The 19,868-nt window shown below is 43.3% G+C and overlaps 1 long non-coding RNA gene across 1 annotated transcript in view; it reads right to left on the bottom strand.

The window, feature by feature from the left end:
* The window catches only part of LOC102979287 (uncharacterized), a 23,048-nt gene extending 3,243 nt beyond the window's left edge, over positions 1-19,805 (bottom strand). Inside the window, exons 1-2 of the long non-coding RNA XR_449049.4 lie at positions 19,573-19,805; positions 15,179-15,286 (exon numbers count right to left, since the gene is read on the bottom strand). This is a non-coding gene — a long non-coding RNA (uncharacterized lncRNA). The remainder of the gene's footprint in view (positions 1-15,178; positions 15,287-19,572) is intronic.
* Positions 19,806-19,868: the final 63 nt, after the last annotated feature.

The raw sequence follows: 19,868 nt of genomic DNA, 5'->3' as shown, positions 1-19,868 counted from the left end.
AACGGGAGAGGCCACAACAGTGAGAGGCCCGTGTACCGCAAAAAAAAAAAAAAAAAAAAAAAATAGAACTACCATATGATCCAGCAATTCCACTCCTGGGTAAGTGTCCAAAGGAAATAAAAACAGGATATCAAAGAGATATATGCACTCCCATGTTTACTGCAGCACTATTCACAGTAGGCAAGGTATGGAAACAACTTAAGTGTCCATCAATGGATGAATGGAATATTATGCAGCGATGAGAAAGAAGGAAATCTTGCCATTTGCAACAATATGGATGGACCTTAATGGCACTATGCTAAGTAAGATAAGTCAGACAGGAAAAGACAAATACTATATGATATCATTTATATGTAGAACCAAAAATAAACTGAAGTTGTAAAAACAGAGAGTAGAATGGTAGTTACCAGGGACTGGGTGTGAGGGAATTGAGGAGACGTTTAAGGGTACAAACTTGCAACCAGTAGATAAATAAGTCCTGGAGATCTAATGCACGGCATAGTGATTGTCGACAACAATACTGTATTATAAAAAGCAAAGTTGTGGGACTTCCCTGGTGGTCCGGTGGTTAAGACTTTGCGCTTCCACTGCAGGGGGCAGGAGTTCAATCCCTGGTGGGGTAACTAAGATCCCACGTGCCACGCAGCACGGCCAAAAACAAAAAAAAGGCATTAAAAAAAGTCAAAGTTGCTGAGAGACTAGACCTTAAACATTCCCACCACAAAAAAGAACTGATAATTATGTAATGTGATAGAGATGCCAGCTAATGCTATCATGGTAATCATACTGCAATATATACATGTATCAAACCAACACATTGTACACCTTAAACTTACATAATGTTATATATCAATTATATCGCAATAAAAATAACTTTTAAAACATAAAAGAAAAAATATTCCCTTCACATGCACCCGACACTGCCCAAGGGAAGCCTTTTGGGTCTTGGAGCGAACCCAGAGGGTTCAAACCTGTGCAGATAAATACCGAAGTCCTAGAGAGGTCTTTTCAGCTAGCCTGTGCAACTAAGAATTGGGTAGTACTGAGATACCTACAGCTTCTTGCTACAACATTCATTCTACTCCATTTTATCATTTTTTAGAACTACCACATAAGCTGTGTCCTTATCCATGGAATTTCTTGTTTTTTTTTTTAATTTTTATTATTTATTTTATTTTTGGCTGCGTTGGGTCTTTGTTGCTGCGTGCAGGTTTTCTCTAGTTGCAGTGAGCGGGGGCTACTCTTCGTTGCGGTGCGCAGGCTTCTTATCGCCGTGGCTTCTCTTGTTGCGGAGCCCAGGCTGTACGTGCACGGGCTTCAGTAGTTGTGGCACACGGGCTCAGTAGTTGTGGCTCGCGGGCTCTAGAGCGCAGGCTCAGTAGTTGTGGCGCACGGGCTTAGTTGCTCCGCGGCATGTGGGATCTTCCCGGACCAGGGCTCGAACCCGTGTCCCCCGCACTGGCAGGCGGATTAGTAACCACTGCGCCACCAGGGAAGTCCCTCCATGGAATTTCTTACAAGCCAAGAATGCATTTTAAATTGAACAGAGACATTAACAGGAAACTACGCATAGGTGTTAAATACATTTGCCTAGGAAAGACATAGACTAAGAAACGATTAAAGGATTCAATCCTGGCATGAAGGAAATACAAAGTATCTGGCATTCTTCTGTAGAATTGTAATGTGAGATAAAGTCAAATAAATGACTTTTTCATGATTAAACACTGTGGAATCATTGAATAATAGTCAAAATATTTATATATATATTTAACTTATTTTATTAATTTACAAAGTTGTGTTAGTTTCTGATGTACAGCAAAGTGACTCAGTTATATATATATATATTTTTCATATTCTTTTCCATCATGGTTTGTCACAGGATATTGAATACAGTTCCCTCTGCTATACAGTAGGACCTTGTTGTTTATCCATTCTATATATAATAGTTTGCAACTGCTAATTCCAGACTTCCAGTCCATCCCTCCCCCGCCCTCAAAAGATTTATATTTATGTACCAGCTATTTCCTATATTGTTAATACTCTTCTACTTATTTCTTCAAGGTAATAGTGCTCAATTTATGACATTTCATATAGAAGTAGGAATATGAGTTCAGTTTAGAAACAATGAAAAGGAGAAATGAAAAATGGAAGAGAAAAAGCAAAAAATCCTTAGCAAATATTTTCTATACCCAGTTTTTAATCATATCTAAATTTTCCCCACTTACAAAATTTTCTGTGCATTTTATTTTTTATTTATTTATTTATTTTTTTGCGGTACGTGGGCCTCTCACTGTCGCGGCCTCTCCCATTGCAGAGCACAGGCTCCGGACGCGCAGGCTCAGCAGCCATGGCTCACGGGCCCAGCCGCTCTGCGGCATGTGGGATCTTCCCGGATCGGGGCACGAACCCGTGTCCCCTGCATCAGCAGGCGGATTCTCAACCACTGCGCCACCAGGGAAGCCCTCTGTGCATTTTAGATACCTCATAAAATTATGTAAATATACTTTAGCAGGCTGTAAACATCACTTAACTATAGAAACACAATCTAAACATTTCCTAGAACCATGAAATTCTGTCTCAATTGTTAGATATAATAATCATTACTATTTGTTAGGGCCTAACTATTGGATCTAGTAGTTGCTTTCCACACGCTCTCAAGTAACTGGCACAGCAATTGCGAAGTGAGATTTACCAAAAGCAAAACCTGAGATAAGAAATTGTGTGCAAGTAGGTCATTTGGGAGGTGATCCCAGGAAGCACAAAGGAGATAGTGGAGAAAGTGAGACAGGCAGGAGAGAAAAGCCAATAAGGGGTTTGTCAATGAGCTGCTCACCACTTTGGGGAACGGGGACTTGATCCAGCTGGGGACCCACTGAAGAGCCATGTTAATGTGTCTCGGAGTTCTTCCACTGCGAGCCAGGAAGACTGTCTCTCACTGGTGGAGGGTTGCATCTGGGGACATTAAATCCCTGGTGCTTCTGGGCTGTGCAAGTCCCTGTGCATCAGAGGAAGAGCAGGGGCAGGGAAGGAGCTGGAAGTAGGCAGAGGTGGGCAGCTCACCGGGCTGCGTGCTGCCCCTGCAGCTGCCGTGGGCCGAGGGGCTCTGGGGCATGGCATCGCCAGTGTCTGCTGTAGTATTACTAACCTGGTTTTAAAGTCGAATAAACTGGGATTCAGAAAGGTTACTTGCCCAAAGTTCCATTGCAAGTGAGTGACAAAACCGGGGATCCATTTAGTGTGACTATAATCCTGGGCTCTTTACTCTTCCTAAAACATGTTAATGTTGTACGCACACCCTAATGATTATGGACTTAATCACAGAAATTTGGAGCTAGGAAGTATATTATACATTTTTTAAAGGTTGTTTTTATTTTTATGTATTAATTTATTTATTGGCTGCTTTGGGTCTTCGTTACTGCGCGTGGGCTTTCTCTAGTTGAGGTGAGCGGGGGCTACTCTTCATTGCGGTGCGCGGGCTTCTCACTGTGGTGGCCTCTCCTGTTGCAGAGCACGGGCTCTAGGCGCGCAGGCTTCAGTAGTTGTGGCAGGTGGGCTCAGTGGTTGTGGCTCGGGGGCTCTAGAGTGCAGGCTCAGTAGTTGTGGAGCACGGGCTCAGTTGCTCCGCGGCGTGTGGGATCTTCCCAGACCAGGGCTTGAACCCGTGTCCCCTGCAGTGGCAGGCGGACTCCCAACCACTATGCCACCAGGGAAGCCCTATTATACATTTTTGAGTCGGTTCCCCAGGATGAGGAATCAGGAGTCAGGAAGGCTATATTAACTTGTAAGTCTGAGATCATAGAGCTGGATGGTTTCAGCACAGGACCAGCACTGCAGACTGCCACACACTGCTCCTTCCACTACAGTGCACAGCCCGCTTTGTAAATATATTTAGCTCATTACTAAAATTAAAAGATACATATTTATTTTTATTACAAATCTAATATACATTTTAAAGGTAAAATTACAGAATGGCCTCATTTCTTCTAAGTAGTATCATGAGCCCTCTGTCTAATGGAATCTTAAAGATTGTTCCATATTTGATTATTTCTCTTCTTGCTGCCTAATACTTTCTCCTAGGAAGGCACTTCCTAAATAAAAGTGTTATAACTGAAGTTAAATCAGCAGCTAAAAATAAATGAACTACTTGTTTTAGTCTCTAGGAGCCACTTGGGATGAACTAAAGTGTTACTCATTTAGCAAACTAAAAATCGCCTGCATAATTTTACTCATGTTCACCATTTCCTCGGGTGCTATGAACAGGGAGGGACTCCTGTAGTTTTAAAATATGAGGAAAGTAATATAAGATGTTTTCTCTAGTGCAAAAGGCAATCTATAAAGACCCATCATAAGACTGTAATGGCAGTCATTTAAAATGAGAAAAAAAGTCATTATACCATTTTTATCATGATTTGATGAACTAATTCAAGGAAGCACAGTAAATATCCTCATTTAAAATTACACGAAAAGTAGACATATTACTTGTGTCTAGGGGAAAACAAATCTTTTATCAAAATTTTAACGTGCAAATTAATGCCAGATGCAGGGATTCTGATTTAGTACGATCAAAGTCACACATCTGATAATGATATGAGTCCTCACAAGGAAGACCCTATGTCCACACACAGACTAGTTATTTTCTTTATAATTTTTGCAGTTGTTTAAAAAAATCCTCATGTTATTTATGTTCATTTTATAAATATTTAGTTTATATTATGCCACATGAATTGCTTTGAAGTTCTGTCCTTCTTTTCCCCTACTCATTGCCCAACTTAGTGGAGTGATGTAATTTTTTTTCATAGTGGACTTTTTCTTGTCCCTGTATAATCTTGAGTATTTCTGCCTTTGTATATGTGAATTTCCGAGAATGCCCTTCTTCCCACCTGGGGCAAGAGGGAACAAAAGAAGGAGACCAAAGAGGAGAGGACGGTGCAGAGCAAGTATGGAAATAATCAACCTTTCCAAAAGAATCAGTGTAATAAAAATACTTATTTAAAGAAATATAATGTGTTGCATTCATACATATTTGGATAGCAGCAGCTGGTTTGTTTCGAGATCCAGGGAGATTTTTTTCCCTGATGGAAATATATATAATCATATGGCTAAAAGAGAGCCTCCAATGTCATCCTTTCACTTTCAGACAGACCTATCCCTAAGTAATTTTGGGTAGACAGGTTTCATGATCTTTGAAAAGGTTGATAAGAAGAGAAAGCGTGTTTTGAAAAGTACCCTTAGTAAACATTTGTATTGTAAAGTACAATTCAACTCTAAAAATGTCAATACTTTTATCTCTCACTTTAAGAAGTGCCTCAAAGTAGCACAGTTGCTACTTTCTATCTGTATTCAAGATTTTGTACTAAGTACTGTTCTGTAGTGTTCTCAGACTTCTTAGATAATGGCCCACTTAGCAAATGCTACCTTCCCCAGAGCTCTCCAGCAAATCTTCAACACCAAATGGGTGTCCAACAATTGCTTTCAAATCTGACACTATGCAGAGCCCACAGATTAAGGGCTCAGTCCCAAAAGACTGCCCCCACTTCAGACGCCAGCTACAAATTCAGGGGGCCATCTGCACTTCTGAGGGACCAGCCTGACTACTAATTGAGGGTTTCTATGACCCCTCTGCAGGTTTGATAATTCGATAGAATGACTCAAAGAACTCAGGAAAGCACTGTACTTAGAATTACTGTTTTATTATAAAGGATACAGCCAAATGGAAGAGATACATAAGGCCAAGTCTGCAATGGGGGAGGCCTGGGAGCTTGTGCCAGCCTCCTGGTACATTGATATACCTACCAATCAGGAAACCCTCTGAACCTCCTTAGAGGTTAGAAACTCCTTAGAGTTTCTATCAAGGTTTCATTATGTAGGCATGATTGATTAAATCATTGGTCATGATTGGACTCAATCTCCCCATACCATTAGCAGTCCCTCCCCATTCTCCCCTCCCACAAGCCACCAGTAATCTACTTTCTGTCTCTGTGGATTTGCCCACACTGCACATAACATATAAATGGAATCATACAATACATGGTTATTTGTGACTGGCTTCTTTTACCTAGCACAATATTCTCAAGTTTCATCCATGTTGTAGCACGGAGAGAAGCCACCGCAGTGAGAAGCCCGCACACCACACAATGAAGAGTAGCCCCCGGCTCGCTGCAACTAGAGGAAGCCCGCGCGTAGCAATGAAGAGCCAACGCAGCCAAAAATAAATAAATAAAATTAATTAAAAAAAAAAAATCTGAACTCAAATCTACTTGGACTTGTATTCTTTAAAAAAAATACACTTCTATCTCTTTTTTTTAATATAATGACTATTTTTTAAAATAAATTTATGTATATTTTCTTTTTGGCTGCCTTGGGTCTTCGTTGCTGCGTGCGGGCTTTCTCTAGTTGTGGCGAGCAGGGGCTACTCTTCGTTGCAGGGCGCGGGTTTCTCATTGTGGTGGCTTCTCCTTGTTGCGGAGCACGGGCTCTAGGCACAAGGGCTTCAGTGGCTGCAGCGCAGGCTCAGTAACTGTGCCTCTAAGGCTCCAGAGTGCAGGCTTGGTAGTTGTGGCACACAGGCTTAGTTGCTCCGTGGCATGTGGGATCTTCCGGACCAGGGCTCAAACCCGTGTCCCCTGCATTGGCAGGTGGATTCTTAACCACTGCGCCACCAGGGAAGTCCCTAGATAGTTATTGTTTTAAGTCTAATGTTGCTAAGGCTCATATTAGGTGTAGCCCCACTCCTTTGGGCTTATGGTATTATTTCCTTGGCTTAAAGTTTAGTATTATATTTAGTTCATAGTTTCCTTGTGAGAATTTTTAAAAATTGCTTTCCTTCTTGGCTAAGATTAATTTGAAGCTAGATACTGATAAATATAATCTCTAAATCCACTCAACAGGCATACAAATAGCAAAAAAGTTACAGTATATCCTGAAAGCAAACAGCAAGGATGCCACTATCGACCTCTTCTAGTTGTAGAATCTTCCTTAGGGTATTTCTCTCACTGCCTGTGACATGAGTCACCCAAGTAAGAACAGCTATGTCCATCTGTATATGTGTAGGGCACCTCCCTCACTAGTATATGAATGCAATGAGCACACTACCAGACACATAGTAGGCATTCAATACACATGTGTTAAGTGAATGAATAAGGAAGAAAAGTACATCTTTGTAGGTAGATCTCGAAGATCTTGATCTTGTACGCAATGAAGAACCATTGCAGAGTTGTTTTGGAGCTTTGTTTGTTTATTGTTTTAACAAGAAAGTGAATGATCAGATCTGGTTTTTAGGCTTATAAAATGAGCAGCAGAGTGGAGGATGGACTGGAGTTGGAGATGGGAAACTAGAGGTGAGGAGACTGGTCAGGGGGCTAGCGCAATCGTCCAGGTGAAAGATACAAGAGCCTTGGACTTCCCTCGTGGCGCAGTGGTTGGGAGTCCGCCAGCCAGTGCAGGGGACACGGATTTATGTATATTTTCTTTTTGGCTGCCTTGGGTCTTCGTTGCTGCGTGCGGGCTTTCTCTAGTTGTGGCGAGCAGGGGCTACTCTTCGTTGCAGGGCGCGGGTTTCTCATTGTGGTGGCTTCTCCTTGTTGCGGAGCACGGGCTCTAGGCACAAGGGCTTCAGTGGCTGCAGCGCAGGCTCAGTAACTGTGCCTCTAAGGCTCCAGAGTGCAGGCTTGGTAGTTGTGGCACACAGGCTTAGTTGCTCCGTGGCATGTGGGATCTTCCGGACCAGGGCTCAAACCCGTGTCCCCTGCATTGGCAGGTGGATTCTTAACCACTGCGCCACCAGGGAAGTCCCTAGATAGTTATTGTTTTAAGTCTAATGTTGCTAAGGCTCATATTAGGTGTAGCCCCACTCCTTTGGGCTTATGGTATTATTTCCTTGGCTTAAAGTTTAGTATTATATTTAGTTCATAGTTTCCTTGTGAGAATTTTTAAAAATTGCTTTCCTTCTTGGCTAAGATTAATTTGAAGCTAGATACTGATAAATATAATCTCTAAATCCACTCAACAGGCATACAAATAGCAAAAAAGTTACAGTATATCCTGAAAGCAAACAGCAAGGATGCCACTATCGACCTCTTCTAGTTGTAGAATCTTCCTTAGGGTATTTCTCTCACTGCCTGTGACATGAGTCACCCAAGTAAGAACAGCTATGTCCATCTGTATATGTGTAGGGCACCTCCCTCACTAGTATATGAATGCAATGAGCACACTACCAGACACATAGTAGGCATTCAATACACATGTGTTAAGTGAATGAATAAGGAAGAAAAGTACATCTTTGTAGGTAGATCTCGAAGATCTTGATCTTGTACGCAATGAAGAACCATTGCAGAGTTGTTTTGGAGCTTTGTTTGTTTATTGTTTTAACAAGAAAGTGAATGATCAGATCTGGTTTTTAGGCTTATAAAATGAGCAGCAGAGTGGAGGATGGACTGGAGTTGGAGATGGGAAACTAGAGGTGAGGAGACTGGTCAGGGGGCTAGCGCAATCGTCCAGGTGAAAGATACAAGAGCCTTGGACTTCCCTCGTGGCGCAGTGGTTGGGAGTCCGCCAGCCAGTGCAGGGGACACGGGTTCGAGCCCTGGTCCGGGAAGATCCCACATGCCGCGGAACAACTAAGCTCGTGTACCACAGCTACTGAGCCTGCGCTCTAGAGTCCGTGAACCACGGCTGCTGAGCCCATGTGCCGCAACCGCTGAGGTCCGCGCACCTGGAGCCCGCGCTCGGCGATGGGAGGGGCCACCGCGGTGGGAGGCCCGCACACCGCAGCGAGGGGTAGCCCCTGCTTGCTGCAGTTGAAGGGAGACTGCACCCAGCGACGAGGGCCCCAATGCAGCCAAAGAATAAGTAAATACATAAATAAATAAATTTATTTTTTAAAAAAATCCGCCTGCCCATACAGGGGACACGGGTTCAAGCCCTGGTCTGGGAAGATCCCACATGCCGCAGAGCAACTAAGCCCGTGCACCACAACTACTGAGCCTGCGCTCTAGAGCCCGCGAGCCACACCTATTGAGCCCACATGCCACAACTACTGAAACCCATGCACTTAGAGCCCATGCTCTGCAACAAGAGAAGACAGTGCAATGAGAAGCCCGCACACCACAGCAAACAGTAGGTCCCGCTCGCCACAACTAGACAAAGCGGCAACAAAGACCCAATGCAGGGCTTCCCTGGTGGCGCAGTGGTTGAGAGTCCACCTGCCGATGCAGGGGACACGGATTCGTGCCCCGGTCCGGGAAGATCCCACATGCCGCGGAGGGGCTGGGCCCGTGAGCCATGGCCGCTGAGCCTGCGCGTCCGGAGCCAAAAGACCCAATGCAGACAAAAATAAATTTTTTAAATATTTTAAATTAATTAATTTTTTTAAAAAAGAAAGATGCAAGAGCCTGAACTATGGCAGAGACCAGGCAAATGGATATGAGATAAAGTTCATGAGATGGAGTTGACAGCACTTGATGACTAATTGGCAGTGGGGGTGAGGAAAGTGGTATTAATTCAAGTTGTCTAGTTTGGATGCCTTTGAGCTCAGTAAAATAGGAAGAGTGGCTTTGGGGGGAAGAATGATGAAGGCTGGCCTGGACATGCTGAATTTGCGCCTACAGAGACCCAGCAAGAATCAGGCAATGTGAGACTAGAGCTCAGGAGGAAGGCTCAGGGGGTGGAGGGGGAGTGATGTATTTGGAGGTGATAATTAAAACAATATTTGATGACGTTTCTCCCAAGGGGAGGATATATTTGAAAGATGGGACCATCCTATCACTACTCACCTTTAAAACTGTTGGCCACCTATGATCTAAAAGATAAACTCCAAATGTCTTTTTTTTTTTTTTTTTTTTGGCTGCGCCGTGTAGCTTGTGGGATCTTAGTTCCCTGACCAGGGATTGAACCCAGGCCACAGCAGTGAAAGTGCCAAGTCCTAACCACTGGACCACCAGGGAAGTCCCCAAATCCAAATATCTTAATCTGATATTCAAAACCCTGCCCAGTCTAGTACGAGCCTATCTCTTGCTCAGTCATTTATTCAACCCACCAGCCTTCACATAGAGCCTGGAAATGCCATGGTATATGTTGGGGACAGAGAGATAATAAGTCTTGGCTGTTGCCCTGTGGGGAGGTCTACTGTGGAAGAGAGACAACAAAACAGACCATTAGCTTTTGATAAAATCAGGATAGTAATGGGGATGACCTCATAGGGTTGTAGCAGGCATTAAGTGAGTTCATACACATAAAGCCCTTAAAACAGTGCTGAATATGCACTAGCTATTATTATTATAGGAGAGGCATGTACTGGGATTGGGGGTGTGGCTCCCTTGACTGGGCGACCACTGAGCTGAATCTTGAAGAGCATTTAAGTTAGCCAGGATAAACGGAGAAGGGGTGGGGCTGGGGAGACATTCCTGAACTTCCTCCTATTCCCTGTATGGTGAGATGAATAGTGGCCACCCAAAATACACGTCCATGTCCAAGTCTCTGGAACCTGCGAATGTTACTTTATTTGTAAAAAGGTAAAGATCTGCAAATGTAATTAAATTAAGGTTCTTATGATCATATCATCCTGGATTATCTGAGTGGGCCCTAAATCCCATGACAAATGTCCTTGTAAGAGACAGAAGAGGAGAAGCACACAGAAGAGGAGAAGGCCGTGTGAAGATGGAGCCAGAGATGGGAGTGATGTGGCCATAAGCCAAGGGAGTTAAGGAATGCAGACAGTTACCAGGGGCTGGAAGAGGGAAAGAAGGATTCTCTCTTAGAGTCTCCAGAGGGAGTCTGGCCTGCCAGCACCTTGGTTTCCAAGGTCTCGCCCCCTGAACCGCGAGAGAATAAATCTCTGTTATATTACTGCTTCCACCGCCACCTCCCAGTTTGTGATAATGCGTTACAGCAGCCCTAGTGGTGAAGAGGACACAGGCCTAGCTCTCACGGAACCTGTGTTCTTGTTGAGGGGACCACATAAAAATGAACAAATACAAAATTTATTTTTAATAGTGGAGTGTTAGGTGCTGTGAAAGTAGAGCACCAGAATTGTATATCCAATTGTCCACTTGCCATCTCTACTTAAATACCTAATGGGCATCTCAAACTTAACTTTCCCCAGATAGAAGTGCCTGGAGGTGCCTGGCAGTGGAAGCTGATTCATCCACACGGTCAGGAAAGGCCTCTGCGAGGAGGTGACACACGCAGGAATGCTGAGGGTGAGCTAAGGCAGTGACTGAACGAGGGCAGTTCAGAGCAAAGTGCTCGTTTTTTGGTTTTGTTTTGTTTTAGGAAGGAAAGCAGCCCTTGAGAATGAAGAGAGGAAGAGGATGAAGATACAAGGGGGAGGGGTAACAGAAGCAGTAAGGGTCCCGAGGAGGCAGAAGTGATGTGAGGCTAAGGGGAGAAAGCAGAGCGGGGCTCAGGGTCCTCGAAGGGAAAAGCAGGAAGAGAGCAGGGGCTAAACGATGCTGACTTAGAACTCAAACTGTCGGAGTTTGAATCCTGGCTCTGCCAGTTATTGGTTACAATATAGTAGGAAATCACATTATTTGGATCTTGATATCCTCCACTATAAAGTAAGGATACTAATAGCTCCTACCACTTAGGAATTTGTTCAGAGAATTAAATATATTAACATGTGTGAAGTACTTGGTTCCATGTCTGGCACAGAGCATGCAGTCAATGTCATTATTACTATAGAGACCATGAGAAGGGACATCAAGTGTGGAATCAGAATGTGAGTACCGGAAGCAACTTCAGAATCATCTGATCTAATTTCTTCACTGTACAAATGAAGAAACTGAGACCCAGAGAGTTTGTATATTGGCCAATTTAAAGAGATAGTTACAGGCAGAGTCAAGACTAGAGTAACTGCTTGAAAGTCTGTGCTTTTTCTAGGTGAGCATCACAGATAGACTTGGGAATCCTAAGAATACAGGTGGTAATTGAATCTGGGAAAGTAGACAACATCACTCAGGTAGAACCCAGAGGACAAGCAGAGAACATGGAAAGAAGAAATGGAAAGAAGAGTTAGCGAGGGAGAGTCAGAGTTGGATCAGGGAGGTAAGAGAAGAGCCAGAAAAGAGCAATGGTTATAGAAGCCAAGACAGAGATTTCAAAGGGAGAAAATGGTCAACTGGGTCAAGTGCTCCAGAGAGTTGAGGAAAGATTATGACTCTGGTCCAGAATGCTAGATTTGAGGTCAGCTTGATTTGAGCACCAGTTCCACAAGACACTAAGCTCTGAAATTTGGTTTTCCTGTATGTAAAATCGGGATATACATGGAAAATCTGCTGACTCCTTTAACAAATTTTAAACTTTTAAATCTTGTAAAGTTGGCAATGGAGGGAGACTTTTCCACTCGGGGAGGGGTCAGTGGACCTTACTCCAGACCCTGGAATTAACCTTACTCGCTGGGTGTCTCACACTAATGTCTATTACAGCCACAAGCAGCAGACTGGCCTTAGGGGGACAAAACAGGATTTTATAGTTTCTCTCATTGCCATAGTATGACTGAGACAGGTCATAATATTTAAGCAAGATACTACTAAAGATTAGACCCCGAATGCTGAGGCTGATTAGGGATGTCTTTTCTTCTCTTTCTAGGTTCCCTCCCTAGATAAATTCATCTAATCCCATAACGTTCAAATACCATCTCAATGCCCAAGACTCTCAGATTTCTATCTCCAGCTCTGACCTCACTCCTGAGCAATTGCCTATTCTAGATCATTACTTAGATGGCTAATGTTCATCCCAAACTTAACCTTTCCAAAAGGGAATGCTCATCTTCCTGCCCCCAATCTTGGTAAATTTATATTCAACCCACTAGCACAGTCTCTGGTTTCTATCTCTAGAATATTTTCCAAATCTCAATACTCTACACCCAATACCTTGCTATTCCAAGCTACCACCATCTCTTGCCTCACCCTCTGCAGACGTCTCTGACTGGATTTTCTGTTTCTACTTTGGCATCCCCTATAATCTACGCTCAACACAGCAGCCAGATGTTCTGTTATACATAAATCACATGCAACTCTCTTGATTATAAACCTCCAATAGCTTCCCATCACACTTAGATGAAAACCCAAACCCCATTAGGCCTTGCAGGACTGAGACCCTGCTCGCTGTTTGGACTTCTTCTCACTCCACACTTTCGTCCTTCACTGTGCTCCAGCTTAGCCCCTGGTTTTCTTTCTGTTCCTCAAATACACCATACTCACTTCTTTTATTTTATTTTCATTTTCTTTTTTTTTCAAACTTTAAAAAAATTATATTAATTTATTTATTTGGCTGCATTGGGTCTTAGCTGCAGCATGCGAACCCTTAGTTGCTGCATGTGGGATCTAGTACCCTGACCAGGGATCGAACCCAGGCCCCCTGCACTGGGAGTACAGAGTCTTAGCCACTGGACTACCAGGGAAGTCCCTCATTTTCTTTTTAAAATATATATAATTTTTATTTGTCAATTATACCTCAGTAAAGCTGGGGGAAAATATTTCAGGCTTGGGCAACTTCCCCCAATTAAAAAACAAAACAAAACAGAGTTTCTTTCCTTGTTAGGAATATACTTGATAATAAAGCATGAGCAATTATAAACACACATATTTTTCCTTTTTTGATAAGAATTTTGTGAAATAAGACATAGAGAACACACTTGTGGTTGCCAAGGGGGAGGGGGGTGGGGGAGGGATGGATTGGGAGTTTGGGATTAGCAGATGCAAACTATTATATATAAAATGGATAAACAACAAGGCCCTACTGTACAGCACAGGGAACTATATTCAATATCCTGTGATAAACCATAATGGAAAAGAATATGAAAAAATATAAATACATATGTATGTATAACTGAATCTCTTGGCTGTATGGTAGAAATTAACACAACATTGTAAATCAACTATACTTCAATAAAATAAATTTAAAAAAAGAATTTGGGGAAATAAATGTATCACAATTCTTGTGTTTGTATGGCATAAATCTATAGCAGTTCTACAAACAACCAGCATATTTGTGTGTGAAGTAAAATGCTTTAAGCTCCTAGCTATCAATATTAAAGAGTAAATTTCAACCATATGTTAAGAGAAGAAAATAAATTATCTTTTTATTCTCTCTAAAGAGGAGGGTGAAAATTTTGATGAGATGATCAGAGTGTGCACAAAGTTGTCATAAAAGTTTATTAGGCAATTAATTTATAAACATATTATGCTAATTTATATGGAATTTGTGGCATTTCGCTAGCTTTCTATAATATCACACTCATTTCTGACAAACACTAGCTATTCCCTCTGTCTGGAATGCTTTCCCACCCTGCTCCCCTCTCTTCCACCTTCACATGGCTTGTCTCCTCCTTATCACTGAGGTCCCTGTTGATTGGTATCTTCTAAGAGAGAACTTCCCTGTTCATCCTGGCCAGAGTAGCTCTCCAGTCAGTATCATACCAGTTGACTTTTGTATCTCATCACTTATCTGGTGATATTCTCTTGTGTTTTTTGTTGTTGTTGTTGTTGTTGTTTTGCGGTACGCGGGCCTCTCACTGTTGTGGCCTCTTCCGTTGCGGAGCACAGGCTCCGGACGCGCAGGCTCAGCGGCCATGGCTCACGGGCCCAGCCGCTCCGCGGCATGTGGGATCCTCCCGGACCGGGGCAGGAACCCGCGTCCCCTGCATCGGCAGGCGGACTCCCAACCACTGCGCCACCAGGGAAGCCCTCTTGTTTATTTTTATGTTTATTGTCTCTTTTCCCTACTGGAGTATAAGTTTCCTAAAAATTTTGTCTGTTTGCTTTACCATAGTCTTCCAGCCCCAGAAAAGCGCATACATGGTAGGCCCTCAATAAATATTGATGAATTAATAAATGATTAAAGGCTCAGGACAGGAGAAGGGAAATAAATGCAGAGAGCCCCATATCATTCGATTATCTGGCTTGTAACTTAGCACCCTCAACCTCAGCTTCTAGCCCAGCATAAAAATGCTTTCCCCTTGCTACTTCAGAGCACCCTCGGGAGTACCCAGACTTGTGGAAATCCAAACCTGAGAGAGACAGAGAAGGAGGAGGAGGAGGGGGAGGGGGAGGGGGAGGAGGGGGAAAAGGAGAGGGAAGAAAGAGGGAGAGAGAGAGAGTGGGCCAGCACCCTGGTTTTCTCTCCTGCCTTTCTGTGGTACATCTTAGCTCTAGCTTCACCTGGGGATCTGTCCACCTACCTGGAGGATTGACATTGAATAGTTGCACCTTCTTGGGTGGAGATTCCACTCTACATCCACAGTAGAGGTTTGGACTGAAGGCAAAGAATAAGCACATCCGAATACATCCTACAAAACATACATACATATTGATAGCAAGGAGAGCTACTTCCTGCAAGACGATGATCTCTGTCCTACACAGTTCCCATTCTTGTTTTGAGGATCAAATAAAGGACAGTAATCTGGAACATGACACACACACGTGTCAGTCACAATACTACACTGTTAGCAGAGCAACTGCTCCTGGCAAAATGCCATTTGTGCTAGTCATACCATGGTACTAAAGACTTATGTACATGATTCATGGTTACCCTCTCCATCCTAGATGACTTCAGTAACCTGCGTGACTCATTCAACATCCTGTCTCACAGTTCCGTGATGTTATCTCCTCCAGTGCCTCTCACTTCCACTACATATGGTCACACTCTGAATCTTGTCATCACCTCCAAATGATCCCACTTTGGAAACCTTAAGCCCCAAGACCTAAGACTATATGATGCCCTGCTTACAGTAACCAAAACTTCAAGCTCTATATACACTTACTGCCTTTGTACCTACTTTTCAGCCCCACCAAGACTTCTTCAAATCTTTTCTCCTGATCTCTTAGCCCCCTAATTAATGCAATAGCCATTTTTTTTCTTTCTGTTCTCAATGGGAAAAGTATCTCTCTCTGTCCTGTCCCAGGTAATCTCTCCACCTGGACCCTGGACTCCAGCCCCACCCCCATGCCCTTTTTCATCAATTATTTACCCTCTCCTCTAGGTCTTTCAACTTATCCTCTCTTGGCTTTTTTCCCTCAGCACATAGACATGATCATATCTCTTCTAACAACTACCAAAAACAAATCTTAGGTTACATGATCTGATATTCTCCATATCTAGAATTCTCTTTCTCCTTCCTTTCATGGTCAAGTCTTTCTTACCCTACTCACTCTGCACCCCTCTGTAACCTGATGTCTGTCCCCACCACTCTTCTGAAACTGCTCCAGACCTGGCCCCAGCGACCTAACAGGCTATGGTCACATTTCACTTCTTACCTAACTTGGCATCAACTCTAGAAAGCTGTTCTCCCTTCTGCTTCCATGCTTCCATGATACCACGCTCAGTGGTGTTCCTCTTCCCACTCTAGCTGCTCCTTCTAAGTCTCCTAACAGGTTTATTTTCCTCTTTCTCCTTGGTAAATGTGGATTCACCCTCCACCCTGCTCCTTTCCCACCGCTGGCATATCTCTTTCTAAGCAATTTTATCATCACCTGTGGCTTAGATGACTGTTTATATATACTAAAGTCATACATTCTTGGAGCCTCCAACCTATCTGGCCAACTGCCTCCTAGAAATTCCTGTTTTTATGGCCTGTAGACACCTCAACTTAATATGTCCCAAACTGAATTGATCATCTTTCCCATTTCCAAAACTGACTTTGTTCTACATTTACTATTCATGTATATGGTTACAACCATCCATCCAGAGACTCAGGCCAGATGCATGAGAGAAGCCAGCTTACTCCTCACCTCCAGACTCCTCTGGCTGCAAATCCTATTGACTTGGCCCCCTATCTCTCCAATCCATCCATTCATCTCTCTTTCCCTGACACTGCTGAACTTAGACATTTGGCTCCCTTTTCCGGATCATCTCAGTAATTTCCAGACTGTTCTTCCTGCTGGCCTCCATCTCCCTCCTCTCCAGTCTAAAGATCTGATATTGCTTTTTTTTCCCTTTGTCATTGTTATTCATTTATGGCTTTTTTCCCTTTAGTGTCTTTTTCAAACTAAAAAGGAATATACTCTCATTGTAAAATAGCCAATAGTTCATAAGGCTGTAAAGAAAAAGTTAGTTACCCCAATCCAATCCTCAAATCTTATTCCCAATACACTTTTCTTTCTAAAAATATAATTTTATTAAACATGCTGTATTTCTTCTACTTTAAGAGGCACTTGCCCTGACACACACACACATTTTAACATCTCTGAAATCAAACTGTATCATATAGTCAATGGTGTCTTAGATTTGGTTAAATTTGTTATTGCTCTGCAAAGTGCTATTTTTACTTGTTAATATGGGTCATGATTCCAAAGCAGCAATTACCTCCAGGATAATCTTTCTAAAGTACAAATCTGGTCGGGTCACTACCCTCCCAAAAATTCTTCAAAGACTCCCCTCCCCACCCCACCTCCACTCCCCAGGTCCTTCATCTTCTGACTCCCTCCTACTTTTGCAAGTCTTGTTTCCAGCACATCCTCACACATCCTCTTCCTTAAAGCCAAGTAGATCTGTTTGCAGTTAGCTCCCCAGATAGACTCTGTTGAGCCAGATCTTGGTGCTTTTGCACCAATGTTTCCTCTGCCTCTTCTTCACATCCTCTACTCCAAGTTGCCTCTTATTGGAAAATTGTCCCAATCCCCCAAACTGAGTCTAGGCTCTTCCTTTATATGCTGCCTCTCAATTTTTCCAGCATCTGATGCACTTAACGCACACGTTTAAGCCATTTCTCTTGTTTGTTGTTCCCAGTAAATAGTGAGCTCTCAAGCATGTGTTCCTTGTACTCACTTCCAGCACTGCCAGGGCAACATAGGTGCCCCATAAATATTTATGAAGATGAGGAACTATACATGAGGGAAGCATAAAAATATTCCCTGAGATAAGGTGAAGAGCATTCTAATTGACTATCACCTTAACCTGAGACAAGAGAGGAAAAAAGGAAGAGAGAAGATCTGGACACCAAACCACCTGGGCATCCAGAAAGCTAAAGCAATGGGTTTTTTTTTCTTCCCTTTCCCCGTTTTCTACTCCTCCAGACCTGCTAATTCCACCCTCAACTAAAGATAATCTGACTTCAACAACCATGACTTTGATGACCCCTTCCTTTCTTTCTAGTCCTAAGTGCTTCAAGTTCAAACCTCTATGTCATCACCCCCTCTTGCCACAAGTCCCCTATTTTGTAACCAGTTTTGGAAAGTACCAAAAGGGGGATTCTTTCCACTTGCCACTCTTCAGTGCCCCCCTGAGTTTTCTGTTTGGACTCTCTCCTGCCCCAGTTGTGGACACACCTGGCAAGTTCCATCAAGCCTCCATCAGGAAAAAAAAAAAAACCAACAAACCACACAGACACACACAAAAGGAAGCGAAAGCTTAACACAAAACCTTTATTTTAATAACTATTCTAAAGGCTTGACGTTAAGGCAGAGACCTCAGTGGAAAACACTTACCCCCTCTTAACCCAGTATTGGGTTTGGATTCAAGAAAATGCTGAAAATAGAAAACAATGTTTTCCCAGTTCTTCTTTCTGACCTAAATAATTTAAAGCCAAGGATTGCAATTCATTCATGGAAAAGTACCAGGGTATGTTGGAGACTTAAAACAAAGCTCAGTTAATGTGGCCTACGCAGCATCAGTAAAATTGGCCCATGCTATCACATGTTGACAATTGTGCGGCCAACATACTTTCAATACCCTCCCTCAGCAAAAAGAACAGGGACACGTGAAACAATTAGAAATAGTAGAGCAAAAGAAGGAAGAGTGGAAAGATGAGGGGAGTACAGGAAGGAAGACTGGCATTGACAGGGCAGGAGAAAATAGGAAATATAGCCAACAGAGCCTTCCAAAAAATAAGCATATTTGCTGTCACAGTTGGGGCTGAGGATAAACAACCAGTCACAATGGAAAGAAATAAGAAGACAGCTAAAGAAAAGAATGGGAGGGCTTCCCTGGTGGCGCAGTGGTTGAGAGTCCGCCTGCCGATGCAGGGGACGCGGGTTCGTGCCCCGGTCCGGGAGGATCCCACGTGCCGCGGAGCGGCTGGGCCCGTGAGCCATGGCCGCTGGACCTGTGCGGCCGCAACAGTGAGAGGCCCGCATTACGAGAAAAAAAAAAAAAAAGAATGGGAGAGGTCGTGGAGTCAGATAGGTAAGTAGATAAAACAAGGAAAGTATTTTTGGCATGTAACTAGGACTGATAAGGAAACAGGGTAAGACCAGAAGGATTATTATGGAAAGGGCTGGATCAACATGTGGACAAGTGAAATGTAGGGGGAAAGCAGCTGTTAGGAAACGTGCTGTGATTCTGTCTTGAAGAGGCCAATGTTTTGAAACTAGAGTTTTTCAAGCTCTAGTCTACAAATGGACGTGGAATTAGGAAGTTCACGGCACCGCAGTGGAGAATTAGAGTCAAGCAGGCATTCCAGTGTTGGGGGCAGCAGGGTCAAATCAAGGAGCCTGTAATGCTTAACATTCTGAAGGTGTAGAGGAAACCTCACATTCGGAGGGCAAGACTTCACCACTTAAGCTAACACAAAAGAGACTGTACAAATCTCTTCCGTTCATACATTTTGGACTAAATAAAAACAAAGGCACCAAATACCTTTAACTATCGAGACGTAATTCCTGTTCATCTCAGTTACTAGGGAATTCAACATCAAATTAGATTTTTCCGGCACCTTAACGTGAGACTGTCAGGAAGGAAAACGGCCTTCCTTTTTCCTGTAACCAACCTGTAATCTTCAGAGTGATTTCTCTTTTCGGTACAGACTTCGGTGTATTTGGACCCCTAGGAGCCAGTGTCCGGAGCAGCCGCCCCGGCAGTATCCCCAGATCAAGATAGGCTTGTTTTGGATGCAAAATGAGTTTTCCCCCGACCTCGATACTGCCTCAGGGTAT

Source organism: Physeter macrocephalus, chromosome 7, assembly GCF_002837175.3.
Source record: "Physeter macrocephalus isolate SW-GA chromosome 7, ASM283717v5, whole genome shotgun sequence".
Taxonomy (NCBI): Eukaryota; Metazoa; Chordata; class Mammalia; order Artiodactyla; family Physeteridae; genus Physeter; species Physeter macrocephalus.
The sequence above is the reverse complement of the archived record's forward strand: the minus strand, read 5'-3'. Positions and strand labels throughout refer to the sequence as shown.